We start from the raw sequence: 22419 nt of genomic DNA on the forward strand, positions 1-22419 counted from the left end.
TGACTGAACTGTCAAACTGAACAGCAAATATTATTTTTTGGACACTTTGCTCTCAGGTCGACGCCGCGTAAAGCAGACGTCCTGCTCCACACACCATCCGACAATTGATAGCTGCTTAGCAAGCGGGCTTCGAGAAGCGGACAAGAATGCTCGATAGCCAAATCGGGGTCGAGGTTTCCAATTTTCCTGAGGTGTCGCATTCGCAGTCAGACAGTAGAAGGCAAAGCCCGGAGCCCGTAGCCCGGAGCCTGCACGGCTGCCATTGTCCATTATCTGTGCTTCCAATTGTGCAAATTGAAAGAAAAATGAAACAAAACAAGAAAATGAGAATGAAAATGGAAACGCAAATGCAAATAAAAACGCGCTGTAAATCAACTCGAGCCGGTTCGTGTGCTGTCCAAAATAACAGAATTAATTATAATTTCGACAATGAAAGAAAAGGAACGCTCTGCTCCAGCGCCCTTCGCCCAACTGTGTCCGCACACACATACACATCCGCACACTCATACATGCATATCTAAATGTGGATTACAATTTCGCGTGTGATTTCCAAGCCAAGCTAAAAGTTGACGTTAACAATACTTTCGGGTCGGCTCGAAGTGCCGTTTGCTTGCCTTGTTTGTGCTTTGCTTTCCGATTCTGTAATGCTTCGCGGTCGCTGCTCTTGGGCTGGCTCCCGGGACCATCCGTACTTTGTGCTTCTCCCAACCTGCGTCCGTCCAGCGAGTCGCGTTCGTCGGTTTCTCTGGTGCGCTGGGCGTGGATTCAATTATACTGATTTGTTGCCGCCATTTTTGACATTTCGGACATTAATAGTGGATCTGATTTATCGTACAATGCTTCTCGTGCAAGTAACTTCTATCCAACTGCCTCGGCTGACTCCTCCAGGTGACTATAAATATGTGCGTAAGTAAATGTATAGAGTAGTGGTATATATATACTTGAGTGAGGCTGTAGATATTTAAAAATGAGAATTAGGCACATTCCCAATAATTCTACTCTAATACTACACGGCTCTTGACACAGGGCAAATCAAAGAAAGAGATGAATGGACGGACGGACGGACGGATAGAAAGGCTGACATTTCCGAAACAATTGTAGTCATAGAGCCTTTACAACAAGCTAATCATATCTAATAAATGGTCCGTCAGTAATAACACCAATAAAACCATGCAAATGCCACACAATATTCACTCAACTTTGATACATGGCAAAGCAGAGTAACAGATGAATGGACGGACGGACGGACGTACGGATAGTAAATCTGACATTTCGGGAACAATTGTAGTAAACGTACTAACATACAGATATTACTTAGCTGCGATACATTCATTTTAGATAGAATTAAATTAAATAAATGTAAAAAAGAGCATTAATAAGTCGTACAATTGATAAGTTGCGAGCCGTCATTGATGGTTATATGAAAACTAGAAAAAAAGTGTAATATGAATGTTATACGTAACTTTCATCTTCAATCCCAATGACAGTGTACATTGATTTTTCTTTTACAGTAAGAGCTTTTTTTTATATATTCAATCCATTTCATCAACACTTTTCTCCTATCTTATATACTCACTGAGCATTGCTCAGTCATTTCTGAATTTTATTTTTATATAATATACATAAGATATGTATATATCCATGAGTATATGTAGACTTTTTACTTCCCCAAAATATATATAAATCTAGAAAAAATTGCAACTGCTGATATTAAAATAATATTTAGTTGCTGATTATAAAAATAAGTCAGAAAATGATGTGAGCGAATATTTGCTTAATTTATCAACATAAGCTATGCCGTCGGAGAAAATAGCAAATTATTATTCTAATCCTGCTGCGAAATAAGTTAGTCAAGACATATTCCACAAATGGTACATGTTGAAAAGTTTGGGCCAATTCGTTCCACAGAGTTGCATATAGAATAATTGAATTATCATTCCATTAAAACATATTTGATATGAGTATAATCTAGTTTTGCGATTAATCGTCAACCATTTTCTTTGTAGTTGTAGATCTTCGACGAAGTTCCCAACGTCTTGTCGAGAAGATAAATATGCTCTATAAAAACCAAATTTCTGATGAGGTAAGTTGTATTCATTAATAAATATTTGACTGAATATTTAGTGTAAAACTATTTAAATACTTACTTACATTTCTGTTTCCCTTGTAATACTGTTTGCTGTTATGTTGCCCATGAGCTATGAACCTATTCAATTACGAACAGATATAAGTATATAAATTACAGAGAAAAATTAACATATGCTAACTCATAAAATGACAGAGGTTGAGGCCTGGCTGCAAAATGTTGAGGCGCGCAGTGACTGCTCTCCATAGGGAAAACAGGAACCGTTCAATGTGAGACAGGTAGCAGAGAGTGAGGAAAGGGTTAGCTCGGTTGCACTTTGAATGATTTATGATCCTACGAGCTGAGGAACGACCTTTCGCGTTGCATTCAAGCGAACGAATGACGCAAAATGCGATCCGGGGCACTGCATTTGGTTGTGGCATATTTTCGGCTAATGACGGTCCGAGATTTCTTCGGACCGGTGTGGTCCGGCGAAAGCGTGAAGACGGGCTCTTTTATGGGCACGTCATAAAGCACCCGCCTCAGCAGCTCCGGTTTCCAAATATTTTGATTTGGACAAAGGCCGAGCAGAAACCACAGAAAACACACAGCTGGACATCGAATTTGGGAAAAAGGATTCGAGAAATGCCAAAATGCAAATAGAAGGGAAGGAGGTTATGCAACACTGCCACATATTGTATATACATACATACGTACGTATATGCATTTGTCACGCTCTCTAACTAATTGAACACCCATTGAATGCAAAAGCAAAAACCAATTGACTGGCGTGTAGAACATCATGTCCCTGCCATAGTTTTATTTCCATTCCCATTCCCATTCCCATTCCAAGACAGCCGCTCCTCGGCCACAGACTTAATCGTCATAAATGAGAGTTCAGCATTTGAAATGCGTGAGTGTGTGTATAAGCTTAATATTCAACGAAAAGCCAAGCAGGGTGACTTAGGGTGAGCCCATACGCCGCCGAGCTTCCCTTCGGGCGTGTCTCGCGTACATGTGCCCCCTCCTTGGGCAGGGCTGGGGCTGAGGCAGAGGCGATGAGAGTGAGACGCTGAAATCCTAATGCGCGACATGGGCATACGCTGAGGCTCCTCCTTGAGAGTCGCGGACAGTGCTCAAGCTGGTGTCGGGGCGTAGGTATCAGTTGGCTTGGAATCATGTAATTTATTCTGACACTTTCATAAAACGAATCCCAACTCTTGGCAACAAAGCAAGACATTATCGCCGCATAATTAATGCCACATGTTGCAACTCGGCGCGGCGCGGAGTGTTGAAAGTGTGGGCGGGGGAGAGAGGGGGCGAAAGGGGAGCGGCCGCTGGCAGTGCACCGCGACATAAAAACATCCAGACATCTCGATCTGAGGGCGCTGTCGCCGTCGTTGTTGGCGGCACCAAGAAAAATCATAAAGCCATTCGAGTTTTAATTGCCTTGCTAGAGCGTCGGCCCCAAGAGTCATTTCCATATTGAGCGCTGCTCATTTGAATAAATTTATAAAAATGTTAATCAGCGACGGGAAAACCCACTGGAGCCAACCCAAGCCGCAAGTCCCAAAACCCAACCCAACCCACGCAGCTGCCCCACTCCATTCTAACTTCATTTTATTCACAATTTCCATCTCGCTCTCTGCTTGCCTCTCGTCCCTTGCTTTCTTTCCACTTGCGCTTTGTCTTCCATATTCGCCGGCAAGGCGCATGCGTCGCTCTGGCGATGCGGCAGAGGCCATTAAAAAATGGGCGGAGCTAAGGTCGCCATAGTCAAGGGTTCAACGCACAGACGCCGTGGTAAAATTCGGTTGTCTCGACCTCAGAGACTTGTCCGCCGAGCAATGGTGAATATGGAACGTGCTGGACTTGCATATCTATGTATGTACAAATTCATACATACATACGTACATCAATTCCCATCATCAATTCGAGTATAAATATGTAGGTGTGCATATTCTGAGTGGACTGCGTATGCTCTGTAAATTTATAGAGCTGACAAGATTTTTAAATTGTAGCAGCTGTAATAAAATAGAAAACTCTTCGCTATTTAGCAAAATTATTTAATTCATATCGTAATAATATATCACTTGATTATATTATATATAAAGCATAGAGCAAAGCAGATGTTTTCATTTTAAGATATTGAATTCCTGCAGAATAATCCTTAGGTTTACTCTGGAATGATTCATAAGCTGATTACTCAAAGCAATCATCGATCAATCAATATACGGGAGAAATAAAATCATTTGTAGGTAAAGTCATTCAATTATTTTCTGATTCTCGTATTGGCAAAATCAGACACTAAATTATAGTTTTATATTCTGTTCATTACCATTCATTATTAATCAATAAGAATAATACCTATCAAATAATTACATAAAACTGGAAGATATGTTCAATCGATTTCACAAAAAAAAATTTTTGTAAATATTAATCATAACTAACATTTTAAAATCTTAATGTTTGTTCTTAACCATTGAAACTGTCGGAGTTCACTTTCCTTTGTTTTCTGGTGACTCTGAGAGTATAGTCGCCAAGGAGCGTTGATAAAGCTGCGAATTTAGCGGGTTGTTACGATTTCTATTTACAATTATTCTGAAAATCACACGTTTCTATAATCAGCTGATTTACAGTTTGCACACACAGATTCACAGTCGCATTGCTGATTTCAGTACTGATAATAAAAATTAGTAGGACGACTACTATAAATAATAAATAAATAGTAATAAATAATCGATAAAAAAAGTCTAATTAACTCCATATGGTTATCTAAATAAATAAAATTATATATTAATTAATACATATTAATTGCTTTCTAAATTCATTAATTTTCAAGAGCTGTGAAAATGTGCGCCAAATTCTATATAAATAAATAAAACAATAGAAATACCTTACAATATATTATTTTAGCGTAAAATCGGAAGCATCAGACAATCACACATAGCTGTAAATACTCATTTTCGAAGTGAATATGACAATTACTTTTAAGCAGTGACCATCTTTCTGTCCGCCTTTCCGTCACAATTTAAACCAACTCACAGTCTCTAGTTTCAAGAGTTACGATTTGGTATATATACGTTAACCCAGTTTAATGATTTTTACAGAACTCTAATTTATGGGTAAAGCAAATCTGATTTTACCATGTATATCTAGCCGAAATATATACATGACAGCCCGAGATGAAACACTTATGTACATATATCTTGTATCTCATATGCCCATATGCTTATATAAACTATATTTTCCACGCTTGAACCTTTTAATTTTCAAACGTACAAATTCATCATAGGTTGACAAAAGAATTATGTATCTATATATTAGAGTGCCAAACACGGAAATGCGGAATTCATAAATCCAGAATACAACGCTCACCTAAAAATATGTCGTTTCTTACTTCCAGAAATATGAAATGCGTAGAAAATGTGAAAATGAATATCTGGCACAGTTCGGTCTGTTTACGCCTTAGATCAACCCCGACGCTTAAATAACGCTACTTTAGATACCTTCTAAGAATTGGTGCAGAAGATTATATAGTCACACCTGTTTAAAGCACGGAAACAGCATATTCAACATTGAAATAGTGAAAGGAACAGTCCAGTTACGGCAGACTTCTTCCTGAGTGCTTAGACAAACGAGTTTCAGCTATTTTTCGACTGATAATGAGTATTCTGTAGTCGGTAGGCCCTGACTGCAACATTAATTTTTTTCGATTCGTTTTACAATGACAGTTAAATATTTCCGACCCAGCTTATTAAAGCTTATTAATACATATTTTTTGGAATTATTATGGGTAAGCGATCAGTCGAATATAATTTAAAGACGGTTGAAAGAAATATTAATGCTCAAAACTACGTTAAGAAAATCAACAAATTGTTTAATGAAAATGTTCTGATCAACGAATGTGCAAGATAATATATGTAACTGTAAGAATTCGATGTCCTATCGGAGTTCAGCACAGTTCAGTAGCCAGGTCACACACCCCCGTGCGGAGCGACCTCTGGTGTTGTTGGCCTGGCGCTGTACACGGTACGATGAGCTGTAGATGGCGTCGCTGTCAATAGAACAAATACAAGCGCATGTTTTCGGTTAGCAGTCGCTCTCTTCTCTCTTGCACTCTCTTCGGCTCACGCACACAAGCAAACATTCTGAAATGCAGCTGTGTTGGTGTCTCTGATTCGATTGTGGTGGTGTCGTAGTCGTCTCTATGGGATTCTGAGCAGAGCCATTTTCCGGATCGCATTCCGAAACATTCCAGAAAAACGTCTAATAGACAGAGCAGAATCTGAATGGGATTTGATATGAGAAAGATTTTACAATATGTAAAATGTTTTCGTAGGTATGGCCTGTTAAATTTCACATTAGAAAATCGTGTATCCAATTAGCTCTTCCTTTTAACTTGACATAATTTATTAAGCGTCTTTCTATTTCCTTTCTCTGTCGAATGAATTACGATTATGAATTACGAGCTATGTTCAATAAACTAATTTTGAAAGCTGTCAAGAACAACGAACACGTGCTATGAAACAAATGAATTTAAAATAAAATTTGTTTGTTCAATCGCAGAATAAAAATAGAGAAACTTCAATTGACATGGGAAACTATTTACGAACTCTGACTGAGCCCCGATAGGCCCTGCCCAAAAGTCAAGTAGTCCATAAATTGCAGCAGCAACAAGTCTAGAATTTTAAAACAAAAACCAGCAGATTACAAATGAAAATGCCCGATGAATCTCAAGTGCTGAGCGAGGGATAAGTAGAATTTCATATCAACTGAAAGGTGGGGGAAATTAATGAAAATGTAAAAAAACAAAATGGAAATACTTATCATAACCAAAATCCAATGCAGCCTGACAAGTGGATAGCTGGAGAGAATTATTTGACAAATGATTGCTCAGATCCTAAGTGCTCTTTTATGGAAGGACAAGAAGGATGCATACACAATCAAGACCTCCATTATGCGTCTGTCAAAATATGGTTGAAAGGGAAGTCATAACTAACTTCGTGAATTGGAAATTGTCAGGCACTTGATTGAGCAGCTAAAAACATTTAAAATCTTGTGCCATAACGAGAATCGGTTGGAATATATTGGGAATATTTGTAGGCTTCGTACTGCCAAATTAAGTAATTTTGAATTAATGGCTCTCTCGAGCAACGATGCGTTAATGAATATATTTCTCGGGCTATCAAATAATTATAAATCCACACGCATGCCGCTCAGCACACTGGAATTCATTTACGACGAATGATGAATAAACAAAAGAACAGTTTTGTATATTTTATTAAATTCACTTTAGAGTCTCAAATGTGTTAGGCAGGCTTATGTGATATCATCGAAAACCAAGTTAATACTGACATATTCGGCTGTCAATATATTTATAGAATCGTATTAAAACCCCATCTCCAAAATCATTGATGTGTAGAGTGAGAATATCGGTTGTTCTTCAAACTGGATGCTGGATGCTTGATGTGATCAGTGAACTCTCAGAGAGTTCTCCTGATTATTTTCTCAATCAAATAGCCATAATAATATTTGTCTGATTATAATGAAACTCAGTAATTCATCAATTGACACTTTATCTTAGTAACAAACTATTAATAAATAACAGATCAAGATGATCGACTCAACAGACCGCAGTCTCTTCCCACTAGACCCATTTGATATAAATATGAACTTAGTCTTGCGTGTGGCAATCCCGTTTGATGTGTTGTTGCTGTGATTCGCATTATTCGATTGCTGACCTTAAACCCATTTAGCATTAAGTGTCCCACATCCGGGGCTTCAGAAGTCGCCCATAATTTCAGTGCTTTCAGCCTAATAACACCAATAAAAGCACAGATCCAAACAAAGAAGTAGCTTCTCCATAGAGCATCTCCCATCCCCACTCTCCGCTCCCCGTTTTCCTACTTAAAGAAAAGACACTGTAAACGACTTTTGGCACAAAAATTATATTTGAGAGCTGACTGGCGCCCGGCGAATATGATTTTATTGCCGAGGCCATTGCTCTAGGGTCGATCCAGGGTCTTAGGTCGGGGCGTGGCCCAACGCCAGTCGCTGCTGGCATACCCCACTCCCCCATTGCATTACAATTCATTTTGCAAATGTTGAGAGGAAAACTTGAAATAAGCTAAAAGCAAAATTGCGCACAACTAGCAAAGTCTCTTTGTCTGTGTGTGTGTGTGTCTGTGTATGTGTGTGGCAGTCACTTGGAGCTGGTGGCTCCAATGGCGCCGAGCCCAGTTCCACTTATGCCGCGATGGGTCTGTTACAATAGTGCGGCTCGAATTGCCCCCGGCTGGCGAGCAGAGCCATGTAATGGCCTCAAATGGTCTTTTTCCATTATCCAAATGGAAAACTTACACAAACACAGCGAAGACAAATGGAAACATGCCAAGGCAGAATAAAGAAACCGAAAATTTACTCGTGCGCGTCATTCATTGCCATTCATTCCATTGCTTTATCAGCCAGAAATTTCGCACAAATCGAGTCGCACTAAAACCAAACGAGCCACAAGACACCGACCGCCCTTACTTCGGGAGAAGCAAGGCCTACTCCATTTAGCGGAAGAACTCGCGCAATTGCAATGAAAATTAAATGCCTCCTTCCGGTAGACTTAACGGCGAGTCCCAAGCAATTTATTAATTAACATTGGGGCAGTGGAATTGTAACTGATGTTTCCTGATATTATATTTCTAGTATGCAGAGTTCTTTGAGCACAATTCATTTCATAATTTCTCATTACTATTAACTAATGGATTATGCAAAGGCATACAGCATGGGCATGGGAAAGGCATACAGCATTATATAGAGTCCCAGTTTCAATTGAATAGGACGAAAACTGTTGTATCTAAAAGATGTGCCGACGGCGAGCAGAAAAATATATCTCTCTTTTGGGTATGTGTAAGAACTATTTGTTATATTATTACCCTTAGTTTTATATAAAATAAAATATATATTATCAGGTCATAGTTCGGGTTCAGTACCCCAATAAGCCGTTGATAGTTTCATATTTTAAATGATTTACATTTGTACAAAACATTTTAATGATTAATGTAAATCTGTGCAATGCATTTAGAGAGCTGTATATAATTAAACACATGGAATCAAGTAAGAATGGCATTTGTTTAATTTAAATGTGATAACAAGAGCTGATATGAATTATTAAACTGTAATATTGTATGATTAAATAAAAAATACAAATTATGAACTATAAATTATTAATTTATTAATTGGCTACATATGCCAATAGGGATAGTGCTATTATTCCTATTCTAATTATTATTAATATTATTAACTTATTAGTTACTAGCAGTCAAGATTTTATAAATTAAGGCACGTCAGACTCTTTTACCAGGTTAGTTCGCTTGTGAGATCATATATGTAGGATCAAATGTCGTTAGTTACAGTTATAACTGAATGAATGCCTCGATCAGTCATGTGTGTAGAGTCACGCACGTCAGGTAGTTGTGGTTATATAGATGCGATAGTTGCTGCTGATCATGAATATATATGCATAAATCTTTGGCCCGTTTGCCCATATGCGAATAGGCTGGCGGCAGAGTAAACGGTTTAAAAGCGAACGCTGCATTAAAAGGCAGGGCGCAATAAAATGGCGAGCGAAACAAATGCAAAGGAAAGCGAATGTCTCCCAAAAATGGGAGCGCTTCAATGCTGGCCAACTAATGGCTCAAGGTCACAGAGACAATCATGATGATTTAATGGGCCCATAAACAAATTTATGGCTTTTAACTCGAAGCGCAAACACAAATGAAAACGAAAATCGAAAGATAAAACAGAAAAGAGAAATGAAAGAAGAAAGAAGAATGAAGAGAAAATAAAAGCAACGATAGGGTAAGATCGAGGCAATATCAAAGCAGCGATGGGTTCTCATTGATCTCAAAATTTAAATAGGGCTTGGAATAAATGTAAATATAAATAAATTCATGCAGTATACGGGATCTCCATATAAGCATTTTCGAGTGGAGAGGCCTAAGCTGAATGCCGCATAACTTAGGCTCTTTATGGAACTGATAAAGGGGGGCTGGGAGTCGAAGAGTCGCCAAAGGTGCTGTCCCCCTTCGAGGGGAGCCTGCGCTGAAATTAAATGCAAAGTTTATCTGCAAAACTTGTAAATTTCAAAACGACATTAACAAACATGTTGACAGTATCTTCCAGAGATGTGTGTGGGTAGCTTTATGGCATTCCGCAGGCATGTGTGCTCGACCCCAGATCCATTGAGGTCCTGCGAGTGCTGCTTCCGTTGCTGCTGACGGCGCTCGGAGCACGCCGTTATGGGGGTCGCTCCGCAAACAGAGATTAGACCAAACAATGGAATCAGCAAAAAATGTTAGCAAAGAGTTCAGCTTAGCTCCGCCATTCGGGTGCACGCTGGGGCGTGGCAGCAGCGACGACGACGACTTAATTAAATCGGCAAACGAGAACCAGAAACGGAATGAGAATGAGAATGAGAAGGGGAAGGGGAATGGGAATGGGAGCGCGACAGGGCTCGGCTGCCTGCACATGGCTGACAGTGTTAATCGCCATCATTAAAAGAATATTGTCGGGCGCTGAAACAAAAAGGGCTGCCGGAGCACCTGTCGGATAAATGACTCTGTGTCAGCACTGTGCGAGCTGAGGACCTGAGCTCCATCTTCTTCTTTCCTTTTTTTTAGCGGTTTGAGAGTTACAAAATTAAATGAATACCAGTTGATGCTGCACAGTGGCTCAATCATGCAATTCCTGTGCGTATTGTGATCACCCCTAGATACAAGTTTACCTATACTTGATTCCATAATTCATTAGTAGGGAGTACTATTATTATATATGGTTATTGTTTATTATTATATATTGGAAGACATATTGAAACACATTTGAAGAGTTCAACTATAAATCGGAGATATGAATTCAGAAATCGCTCATAAACTCTTATTATTAGTGTCTAAACTCTATAATATTTAGATATCTTAGTCCTGTCCTGAGGTAATCAAAGCGATATTTATAATTTTTTTGATATATGCGTATCATGTGTTGCTCGGTTTTACTGTGTCAGCCAAATACACATACTTATAGCGACCCCTGTATGTAATTCAACGTTTAAGGTTCCATTAATGCTGTCGGCGGTAACTGGGAGCAGTCGTTCGAGCAGTCATATGCGTGTTACATAACTTGTATTGGAGTAGGTATGAATTTATGCACAAGTATATGCACTCGGGCTTGTGGACACTTTCACCTGCGCCGTCAGCAAATGCGAATGCGAGGCCAGAGGCAAGAGCTGTTGTGGAAGGGCCATGAAACTTTGTTAGAAGCAGTCGTCGTAGCTGAGGCGTTTACGACTTATTAAGTTGGATAAACGTTTACGATATGAAAATGAGTAGAAATCTTGTGTGGTTAATTAAAAAAATACACACACACACACACACACACGCACACGCATAGATACACAGCTGGGAGACAATTTTGGTGTCAAGTCCGCGCTCAGAGCCAAATCCCCATTTACCCAGAGTATGTAATAATAAAACGCCGTGAAATATAACACAACAGCGACATGAAATAACCAGACGAGACTTGTGAATCGAGTAGTAAGACAGAGAAAGAGAGAGAGCAAAGGAGAGAGAGAATGAGAGAGGGAGAGTGAGAGAGACTGCAGCGATTTATGTGGCACGAGTTTCGGCTTGTTAATTGTTTTATGATGCGATCATAAATCTCTTCGCAGCGCAACATACGGCGGACTGCTCATAAATTAGACCAGGATACGTATTACAGCCAAATAGTGAACTGCAGCTCGTGGGCCGCCGTGCCATCGATCTCGCACTAATTGCTGTTCTTTTAGTTGCGTTCCTAGTCTCGGGCTGTAACAAATCAATGCCCTGAATAGTTGAATTTGTTTGTCGGAAATTAAAAATATCTCCGATTGATACTTCCGAAACGCATCATCAATCGTCGCCCAAGCACGTAGAGCATGTATACCACTTCTTATATACCACACAATATTCCCTGGATGCGAGCCACGCCCAAGCCGCTCGTCGTCGCATGCGTGGGCTGTGTCTGTGTATCTATCCGCAAGTCTAACGAAAATGCCGCCGGCATCGCGCTGCCTGCCAGTCGAGTCCAGGCATGGCCGCATGGCCGCATGGCCGCTGCGCACGGTGGTGCCACCACCGCCAGCCATCGAATCAATGGTCGCTGCAACGCGCGAGGGGAGAGAGCTCTGCCACGCCACGACAGCAACAACGAAGACAACGTCCAGGGCCACCAACACCAATGCATGCGCCTCTATCGCTACACACACACAGTCGGTTCTAGTGGTAATTTTTAGGGGTGGCTTTTGCAGCTATGCCGCACACTTGGAAAAAAGAAATAGTAACACGTTCGATGCTTATACGAGATGCATATTTATAAATAGACCCATCACATATGGGTAGTTTGCTATTGTAAAGTTGCTCCCAATTTTGTACAGTGAAAACAGTTCTGCTACGAAATACACTTTGAGAAAATAGCGTAAGAGTTTATATATAATATATTCTATGTTTATCCATTCTCTAATTTGTGTTAGTATTTTTCGGATGTAGAATTTAGAGCTTAGAAATACTCTAAGAAAACAAATAGTATAGTAAATATATATCTATTCGTATAATCAGGTATGAAGTAGGTTGCCAAAATTGTTTAGAGTGTAACGCTCATAGCCATAGCAGAAATTTCAAAAACTTAACAGTTGACATATTTATGTCATATATAAAAGGGGCCTTCCTTATGTTACTATATTTGTATCTATCTGGGGAGTTCATTTATTCATTTAGTTTATTTTTTAAGTGTATAACGATTTACTGTTAGTTAGCAATGGGAATAATACATGCAAATCATAATTATAAAATACCGTTCCATTCGTTATTTAACTTATTTATTTACATTAAATTATTATTTATTGCAATTACGTTAAATATATTGTCATAAAATATTTTAGTTTTCAAATTATGAGTTCATGAGGGATTTGGCTTTATAAGAGTTATAAATAAAGCACTCGAATAACGATTCAGAGTGTTGGCAGACAGACTTGAATTACTCGGGGTTAATAAACACGCACTCTCAGCAATGTCGGCCGGAATGCCGAACTTTGCTCGAACTTTTCTCATTAAACTTTTGACTCCACGCGGTGGTCCAAAAATATCTAATATAAAAGTGTCATTTGTTTCCTTTTAACACTTGATCAGGAGTATATTGGTCTTGTGCACTGTTTCACAGAAAGAAAAAATTGTCTCAGTGAGTAGAGGCTCATGAAGATCTCATTTCTGTTCAAAAAAATTTTAAGATCGTCGAAATATATGAGTGAATAAGAATGCTGTTGTGTGTGCTTATCATATATCGATAAATATCGAGGTAAAACCGTCGCTCTGCGTAGAGTCCAGGGTATTTTAAAGTCTGGCAATCCCAGCTGAGTTGCTTTTGTTTCATTTGGAATGTCGTTAGATTCGGTAGCTCATAGAACTTTGTCGGATGGCAGAAAATTCCTGGAATTAGCAAAACACACTTCGACTGGGATTACTAAAATATACGGCTTAGAAATTAATTAAAACTTGGTTAAAATATTTTCCAAAATAATTCTTATCTGCTCTCGTAGACAAACTTATTATATAAAGGGCAGCATGAATCTTAGATGGGCTCTGAAAATTCTTCCCAACTTTAAATTATGAACATTAGGTTTGGGGTTTCTTTGGGCTCGCGTGCTCTGTGTGTGGCTCTCGGAACTGAAACTGGAATCTTGCCTAAAAGTTTTTTCTTGTAACAGAAGTTTTGATGAGCTCTCTTATCAAGAAAACTTTTTTGTTGTTGACTCTCTCAGCGGGCTGAGGAATATTTTGTTCGCGCTGCTACCCGAAAACGACCAAAAAAATCCAATTTGCAGCCGACCAGACGCCAAGTGGCAATATTATCCGTACTAAATGGGACTACCTGCCAGCAGTAAATTGCTGTGGTCTTAATTTTCGCGTTCGCACCTATACCATTTTCGCTTTCCCATCTTCCCATTTTCCCACTGCGCTGGCCCTGGCTTAAATATTTAAAGCGCTGCGGTGTCTGGTAGGATATTTCAATTAAGTTCGCCTCAGTCTCAGTCACAGTCTCATTCCCGGTTTAAGTTTCAGCTTCAGCTTCAGCTTCAGCCTCAGTCTCCAGGGTACGAGCGCTGAGCCAAATTTGGCCACGTCTCAGCGTCGTTGAAATTTTATGCTGCGACTCCTGGCTTTGATTCCAAAATGGTCCGTCTCTTGCTGCATATCGCATCTAATCTTGCATCTAATAAGCATTTTCAATCAACTTTTATGCTTGCGTTGTAAAACGTAATCGACCTGAGAGAACGCTCCCACCTCCTCCCTGGCCTGAGCTGGTCGCCTGCCCGGTCTAGCCCGGCGGAAAATCCTCAATGCATGCGTCGCACAATAACTTAATCCGTAAATTTTATTTTTTAAAAATCCGTAAAAATCGCTCTCTGGATTTCACGTGCGCCTCTGCGCTATAAATTGAAACCCAAGCCAAGCCCCTCACTCACGTCAGGTGCTCGAATTTCGCACGCAAGCAAATTCGAAGTGCAAGAAGCCCGTAGACCGCCTTACGGGCCCGCCCTTTGGCCCTTTGGGCAAAATGTGGTTGGCCGTCGACGAACCTGATACGGATACGGATAAGGGTTAATCCTGCACGCTGCTGACTTCTGTTCTGCCCCATTAATGGGCGTGCATTTTAAGTGAAATCCACATAACTATAAATATCCAGAATCCAAGTCGGAGTTGAAGTTCAGCTCAACATTGTTCGAATACTGTGGGCGAAATTGACTGAGAAACATTGTTCACAAACAGATTATTATTATGCACTGTACTACAATAAAAATCTTTACTTAAACAAATACCAGTTCACATTTTGTTGGTGAAATTTACTATTACGATTAGGCTTAAAAGTAAACATGGAATATGGAATTCAAAAGTTGTAACATTTTTGTATATATTTAATATTTTGTAGTTCAATTTACATATATTTATTTATATATGTAATATAAATAATAAATAATTAGTGTAACATATTAGTTGAAAAATTATCTCATTGTTTACTGTGCAATAAAAAATACAATAATTATAATAAAATTTATTTTTTATTTTCATATACAGATATACAGATATAGGAATGTATCCTCATCAGCTTTAGTGAATATGTAAACTAATATGAAATTTAAATAGTAGTGACTAAGTAAATAATAATAAATAAACTTATTTAGGTGAGCTCTGCACTTTTCATATTTTGTGCAGCATGTTTGCTTGGTGCTCCACTGTGGCAGTCGTCATTGATTTTAAATTTATTGAATTGCCATTTGCCGCCACAAATATAAATAACCTGATCAACTAGCTGGGCTCGGCTATTGTGATTGGAAGCCTGGCGCTCCGTCGAAAGGAGCTGAGTCAACGAAATCGGAAAGGAGGCGAATCGCAATCGCTGGGCCGACTGCGAACAGTCGAGTTTGTGTTTTTAAAATCGCCAGCCATTTTGTTACGTTTTATCCCTTTCACGTATTTGATGCGTTTCATTTGATTACTTGCCCTGCGTGCGGCGCAGCGCACCAGAATACCAAAACCGAGAATGCTTCCAAAAACAAAAACCAAAAACCGATTCAGCTCAGCTCGGTGCTCGGCGTTTCGCATCGTTGCTCGTAATAACACGCTTTGATAACTTTCATGGCTCATAGCCGGCCGCCTATTGCACGCTCCTGATCCCAATTCCTGTCCCGGCCCCTGCCCCGGCCCCCGCTCCTGCTCCATGGCCTCGTTTTCATTCCCATGGCCGCCAGCATCAATCTGGGTCCCCTCGACAGATTGGCTTCGTTAAACTTTATTTGAATTTGTGCTCGAATTTTGTGCTTCATCTCCAATTTCAAATGCTAGGCGGCACTCAGCTCCTTCCATGGAGTTGCTTATCCTTTCGCGCGTCGCATGCCCATATTCATTTTGCTTGGTTAATGGACATGAAAATTAAGCCCCTTTTAGACGCCGCCATTTTGTTTTGGAGTCCGTGCAGTGAAAGGGACTCGACTTGCTGTGAATGTATTTAAATGATTATTTAAGATCTCATTGAATATCCACTCTCTGCCATTTCCGATTCGCAGCTGTGCAGAAATCCTCGCGCAGGCAAATGCGAATGCAAATTTCACTCAGAGGGCGGTCGACTGCCTCCTCTGCCCACAAGCAAAGCTAACTAATCGACCGCACAGCTCGCACACACACACACACACACAGCCACACACATACAGGAGCGCATATGGGAATGTATATGCATATACACAATTACCATATAAACGGATATTTATTGGCACTGCATGCGACAATTGTCCGTCCCGTCGCCCGTTCCGGCCATTGCTGAACTCAGCTGCCTGAGTCGCTGGGTTTATGGCCGCGTTTTGCGATTTTTATGGCTTTATAATGTACGCCGCTGATTATCGCGCATGATATGCGAATTAAAATTTTACAATTTGCCAAATGCAAATGCACACTCAGTCAGACTGACAGACGGACGGACGGACGGACGGACGTAGCTTCCATGCTGTCGCCTTAATGCTATTGCCATCCATTTTAATGAGCCAGTCATCGGACGGAATCGAGCGATACTACACAAATTTCAATAATGATTTAATTTTAATTCGAATGCCCGACTGCGGCTCAACTGGCTCGTCTGCCCAGTCGACGCTCTTAATGGAGGCTTAATGCAATCGTCAAAGCGATTGGCCTTAAGCGCTCTATTATGAAAGCACTTGCTCCTAAATGGTTCCATGTCAGTCCCAGAGCTTATTCATTCCAACTGCAAGCAAACCGTGGCCAGGAATCACACGGAATATATAAGATATCTTTTAGGTAAACTAAAAGTCTCTATCGCGTTAGTTAGTTAAGCAGATAATGGAATATATATAAGACATATCTTATTTATTATTAAATTCATGTAAATACAAGTCGATAATTTATTTGTGTTTGTTTTGTTTATTATGCATTGAGCCCATTAGATGCTAGGGTAGTGCAGTTAGGTTGTTCCCAACGATACTGAGGAACAACCTCAACCTCTTGCTACACGCGAAAAGCCTTTAAAAATATATAAAATTAGTTAATTTAAATATATGATATTGCTAATTTATTTAAATAAATGGGACACAAAGAGATTCGCCGTCTTCTGAATGGATTCAATTTTATAGTACAACGCAGACGTTGCTTCCAGTGCCGTTTTGCGTGAAACAAAGGAATCTTTACAGCTCTCAAGGGGCGCGCTCCATTTTGGAACATCTCTGAGTGTTGTCTATAATATTGTGGGCGTTGCGGAGAAATCAATTTCATATTCAAGGCACAGCGCGAAGTTTCAATATGTGCGGATTTTCAGTTATTTGCAATTGGCAGTGTCAGACAACGCCGCACATCGAATGTCGAATGTCGAATGTCGAGCGGAAACGTGTCTCGCGCATTTTATTTACGGAAAGCAGAGCCCAACTGGAAGTTATGGATGCATAAAGCACGAAAGCGCCCAGCCTAGATAAAACATGTTTCCCACACATGCAGCAATATGAATCGAGATGTATGTATACTTAGTCTCAGCATAAATTTTGAGTTTTGTCCCTCGATTTCTCGTGCATTTCTCTGGGAATATTTATATTTTTTGCAATAACTTCCCACTGCTCCCAGCGACTGATGGAACTGGCAAATGGCCAGACGTAAAACAAAATGAATAAGCGAATCGAAGGAATAAGCACTTGCACTGCTAGATATATGTTATTGTTATTGCCCATGCGACATGCATAAGAAGTAAGCAGAAGCTTTAATGACGAATCTCTCTTTCTCACTCAGTCACTATCTGCCTCTCTCTTTCTCCTTCTGCTATTCGTCTGGCTTGACGCGAAGATGGAAAATTTCAATTTAAGTTCTGAAAACTTTGTATCACACTTGAGAAAGATTCTCTGAGGCACATGGCATCCAGCTATGAACTTCTGCCTCATTTGTTTGTTTCTACTCTGGCAGAGGCACAGAAATTATATACACCTATCTATTATACACATACATACATTTGTATTCTGTGTTTACTCATTCTTTGCTTATGCTCAACCGAAATCTATTTTAAATGCACTCTTGGATCTCCGGCTGCTTCTGTACTATAACAGAAGTCTTATACCGATTTGAATCGCAGCGATTTGAGTACGGACTCGATTTGATATGCTACTTGAGCTAAGGCTAAAAAGTGAAGTAAACTTTTGAGGAAATGAAATTGTTAGCATACTTGAGTATGTATATAGTTTGGGGCATGGCTTATTGCACAGTTTTCTGCAGAAGACTAAAGACTATAAGTATTGTTTTCCGGGAAGATTTGTATAGGAAAATATCTATTAGATGATTAAATCTTAAGCTAAACTAACTAAAATCTACGGACTTAATTTATTATATTGTTCCGACCGTAATTATGAATGTATACATCATATATATATCAACAGGGGCGTGGCAAGACTAAATCTTCAATAGTTTCAGTTATGCGCGTAAGTATTTATGTAATGTATATACTTATATTATAGCCTATGGGGGGACAATAAATTGTAAAAACTAAACCCATCTACATTTTTATGGCGATATGTTTCCAAAAATTATGCTGAGTAATTGTTCATCCCAAATATCAAGTTTCAAAATACTATACATATATTTATATATACATATATACGCCCCTTAGATGCGATAAAAACATGGAAATGCTGTTCGTTCCAAAATGGTTGGAATACAGATTACTTTTGATTCGATTTATTGAGTATTGGGAAATTATATTAATTAATTAATTAGAGACTGTAATGAATATCAAATTAAGCCTAATCTGAAACTTAAGCTCTTGCAACTGGAGCCCTCGGCTGCGAAAATATATTTATTATACATTTACATTTGTCGGGTTTCGATTTATTGGGATTTCAGATGAAGACAAAGATCAAGAAGTAGGCAATATATTAAAGACTATCTCTTTGTGGAAAAGTTTAACGGGGGATTATTTTATATATTTTCAGTTCCACAGAAACAGTTTGTCAAAAAATTAATTAAGCAACATAGAGAAGTCGTAGTCGTAGAGCCACGAGCGAAGATAAGATTTGAGCCAAGCTATAAATATATACCTCAACTAAGAGAATATCACAGTTCTTATTTGTTAAGTGAATATTAATGATCTTAATATTAGAATCCAACTGTTCGGGGATGAAGGGAGCGCGTGGAGCAAGCCAAACAGCAGGCGAGAGACACAAACAACATAAATTACATGCCTCATAAGGGAGGGGAGACTCTAATTCGTCGGAACTGCTATTGCTTGGAGCTCCTGTTGCCTGAGACATCTATGACCAAAGCTCCATCTCGTGTCAACGGCAACGGCACAGGCGACGTCAATGCCAATTTGACAACAACAACAGCAACAACAACAACAACAAGGGCATCATGTCTTTCTGGTCGTTGGCAAATGTTGGAAAAACAAATTTTTATACTTGTTTTTGCCCGGGTTTATATTTGTGTTTTATTTTTCACAGCGCTGCAAAATATGCGACTGTGCGCGGTACGCTGCTGCGGGGACTGTGAGTGGGAATCCGAGGGGGACGGGAGGGGGGGATTGATAGTGCGGCTGTCGAGCGTCACTGACATTTGCCATGCCCAGAGATATTCCGAGATATTAGTCATAAAACGAGCACACAAATATATAAATTCGTTTGAGCATGCAGCTCTCCCGCTCCCGCTCCCTCTCTCTCCCTCTCATCCATCTGCTGTCGCCCACGCCCCAAGTACTCGCTGCGCTGTCTGTATCCCTCAGTCGCTCAGTTATGAAGATGGCGGCCAGGTCGTGCCGTTTTTATACGAGCTACTGCGTCCGGGTCCATGAAAATGGAAACCTAATTTTCTAGGGTAATCCTTGGCAGCGAAAAGGCCAATGTGTGCGCCGTGCTGTGGGGATGCTGCGGGGATGCTGTGAGCTTGTTCTGCCCACCTGAAAGCATAAATTATGCAGATCCTGCATACGTGCTTAGATGTATTTTCCTCGAGATGGAGCGACCATAAAGGTAACATACTCTACATCTTCGTACGTTGCTGAATGCTCGAAAATAAATACACACACACGCACAGCACATGCACACGTGCATATAAATGTTATGTACGTACATATGTATGTGTGTGATTGCTTGTGATACGTGTAACATGTAAAATGAATTCAAAAAGTTTACCCTGTCTATATCAAGGCATATATATATATAAACATATACATATATGTGTTGTATATGTGGACATATAATGTTATTTAGCTGGAGTAGAGCCAGGCAGAGGCAACTGCATAAAAAGTTTGTTGGCTCAAATTGCGAAATGGCAGCGAAGCCAGATCCGAAGGCACTAGTCCTGCATTGCTCGCCTCGTTTATATGCGAATCAGCCAGCAGCGTGTCCAGCACTTGGCTTATCCTTGATGAAACTAATCCCAACTTCGCTATTTTTATATGTGTGTACTTCTGTGCGCAGCACACAAAAACTTTTGGCCAATCTTTTTACGACTTCATTTGCCAGTTGGCATTTGGTGGTTGACAGAGCTGGGAATGCGAATGAGCGTGGAGGGAGGAGGAGCAGCGCAGATGTAATAAGTCACCGAGTACACCACGACCACGTTCTTAGGCTCCTCTCCTCTCCGTGAGTCCTCTGCGTATCTCTGCATTCCATTTGCCTCTTGTATAAAACAAATTCAACAGATTTTACAGAAGACAGTAAAAACAAAGTTGAATTTTCGAAAATAAACTTGTACTACGTTTCTCGAATTTTATATAAATCGAGCACAGTTTTTGCTTACGTTTTTCTGAATAGCGCTTAATGCAGCCGAAAATGATTTCGTACAGGCTCCACCTTAATTTATCTAAAACTTTTTTATATGCGCTTAGCCAACTGGCGCCTTTTGCCTTTTGCCTTCTGCCCAGCCTCTGCTCCTGCTCAGCCAGCTCAGCTCAGCTCGGCTCCTGCTGCTGCTGCAATTTCTCGCTGGTTGCATTTCAAGTTTTTTGAAGCTGCGACGAGGACGATGACGAGGACGAGGACGAGGACGAGAAGGGCGAGGAAACTGGCTGTCGTAAAAAGTAAAGATCGCTGTCCGCGCTGGAGCCAAGCGAAATTTCGCTTCGTTTCGCGTTATTGGGCAAACTCATTCCGGGTGCCAAGAAACCATAGCGAAATACACAAGCGAAAACCAAAGGAGGCGACCCCAGGAAGCTGCACTGCAAGAAATTGTGCTTAGGAGTCGGGGGAAATATGATATGGGTGATTCTAATGCGAGTTTCTCAGGCATGTTATTTGTGTAAAGCAAATAAATTATAAAAGAACTGAACCGTGGCATGCGATGAGTGGAGCAACCAACTCCACTTTAGTCCTCGGCCAAGGGCCCGAGCGAACTTTCTAATTGCTGTTTAAACTGTCTCTGGGTCGTGAGCTGGATGTCTGTCTGTTGGGAGCTGCTCGCACTTAAGGCCTTTTTAATTGCTTTGTTTTATCGCAAGCTGCCGAAGGAAGTGGGCAGAGGTATTCATTCGTTTGTCCCGGTGTATCTGCAAGTGCGTGCCATTGCCAGGGCACTCGTATCGTAAACTTTCTTATGAGAGTTTCTAGTTTTGTGCTGAACACCGAGAATCCTTTGAGCTGAATGCCAGCGCGCGTTAAGCCAGCAGAAAGTTCAAAACTATTTGAATTTGCAATAAAATAAAACAAACGCCAGCGCCACAAAAGCAGAAACAGTCCAAACTATTTCAGCCAACTGCGCCGCAGAAATCAGCTGAATCAGCCAAAGAGTCCAGCGTCTGCTCATAATTAAGGCTTATAGAACTCTACCTTTCCCCTTGTCTATCCTGCAGCACGTGCTGCATTCGTTTCATAAATTCAAATGGAGGATAGAAAACGTAAAAAGTCCAAAATTTCAATTGGAAATGCCGAGAAAACGATTTCGTTTTCCAATTGAACCCTCAATGGGCTCTGCTGGCAGAGCCACGGCCCGGCTGTAGATGCGACTGTCGTAAAATATACCTCGATGCTGTTATTGGCCGCGTATCGCGCAAACAACCTCTCCGCTGCCCCCATCCCCCCTGGCACGACGTGTGCAGTAAATAAATTGAAACGAATTCAATTGGCAGCGGAATGTTTACAAGAGCAATGAGGAAACGAAGCCAAAGACAAACAAACTGGCAAACGCCATCGCGCAGAAGACAGGGAGTCCGGCACATGACAAACAACAAACAGCACACAACAAATAACAAATAACAAATAACAAACAAATAACAAATAAACAAATTCAAAAGTCTTCGAGGCC

The 22419-nt window shown here is 40.3% G+C and overlaps 1 protein-coding gene and 1 long non-coding RNA gene across 2 annotated transcripts in view; one reads left to right on the forward strand and one right to left on the reverse strand.

The window, feature by feature from the left end:
• Positions 1–749: 749 nt before the first annotated feature.
• Positions 750–22419, forward strand: part of LOC108621635 (uncharacterized) — a 112551-nt gene continuing 90881 nt past the window's right edge. The window contains exons 1-2 of the mRNA XM_089462732.1: positions 750–888; positions 2007–2083. The gene's annotated coding sequence lies outside the window, so the exon portion shown is untranslated. The remainder of the gene's footprint in view (positions 889–2006; positions 2084–22419) is intronic.
• Positions 5921–7177, reverse strand: LOC149270922 (uncharacterized). Its single transcript, XR_016271659.1, has 2 exons — positions 6429–7177; positions 5921–6353 (listed from the first exon to the last, which is right to left on the reverse strand). It is a non-coding gene; the product is annotated as an uncharacterized LOC149270922 (long non-coding RNA).

The sequence above is a fragment of the Drosophila arizonae genome, chromosome 2, assembly GCF_054131065.1.
Source record: "Drosophila arizonae isolate 15081-1271.41 chromosome 2, UAZ_ARI_1.0, whole genome shotgun sequence".
In the NCBI taxonomy this organism is placed as follows: Eukaryota; Metazoa; Arthropoda; class Insecta; order Diptera; family Drosophilidae; genus Drosophila; species Drosophila arizonae.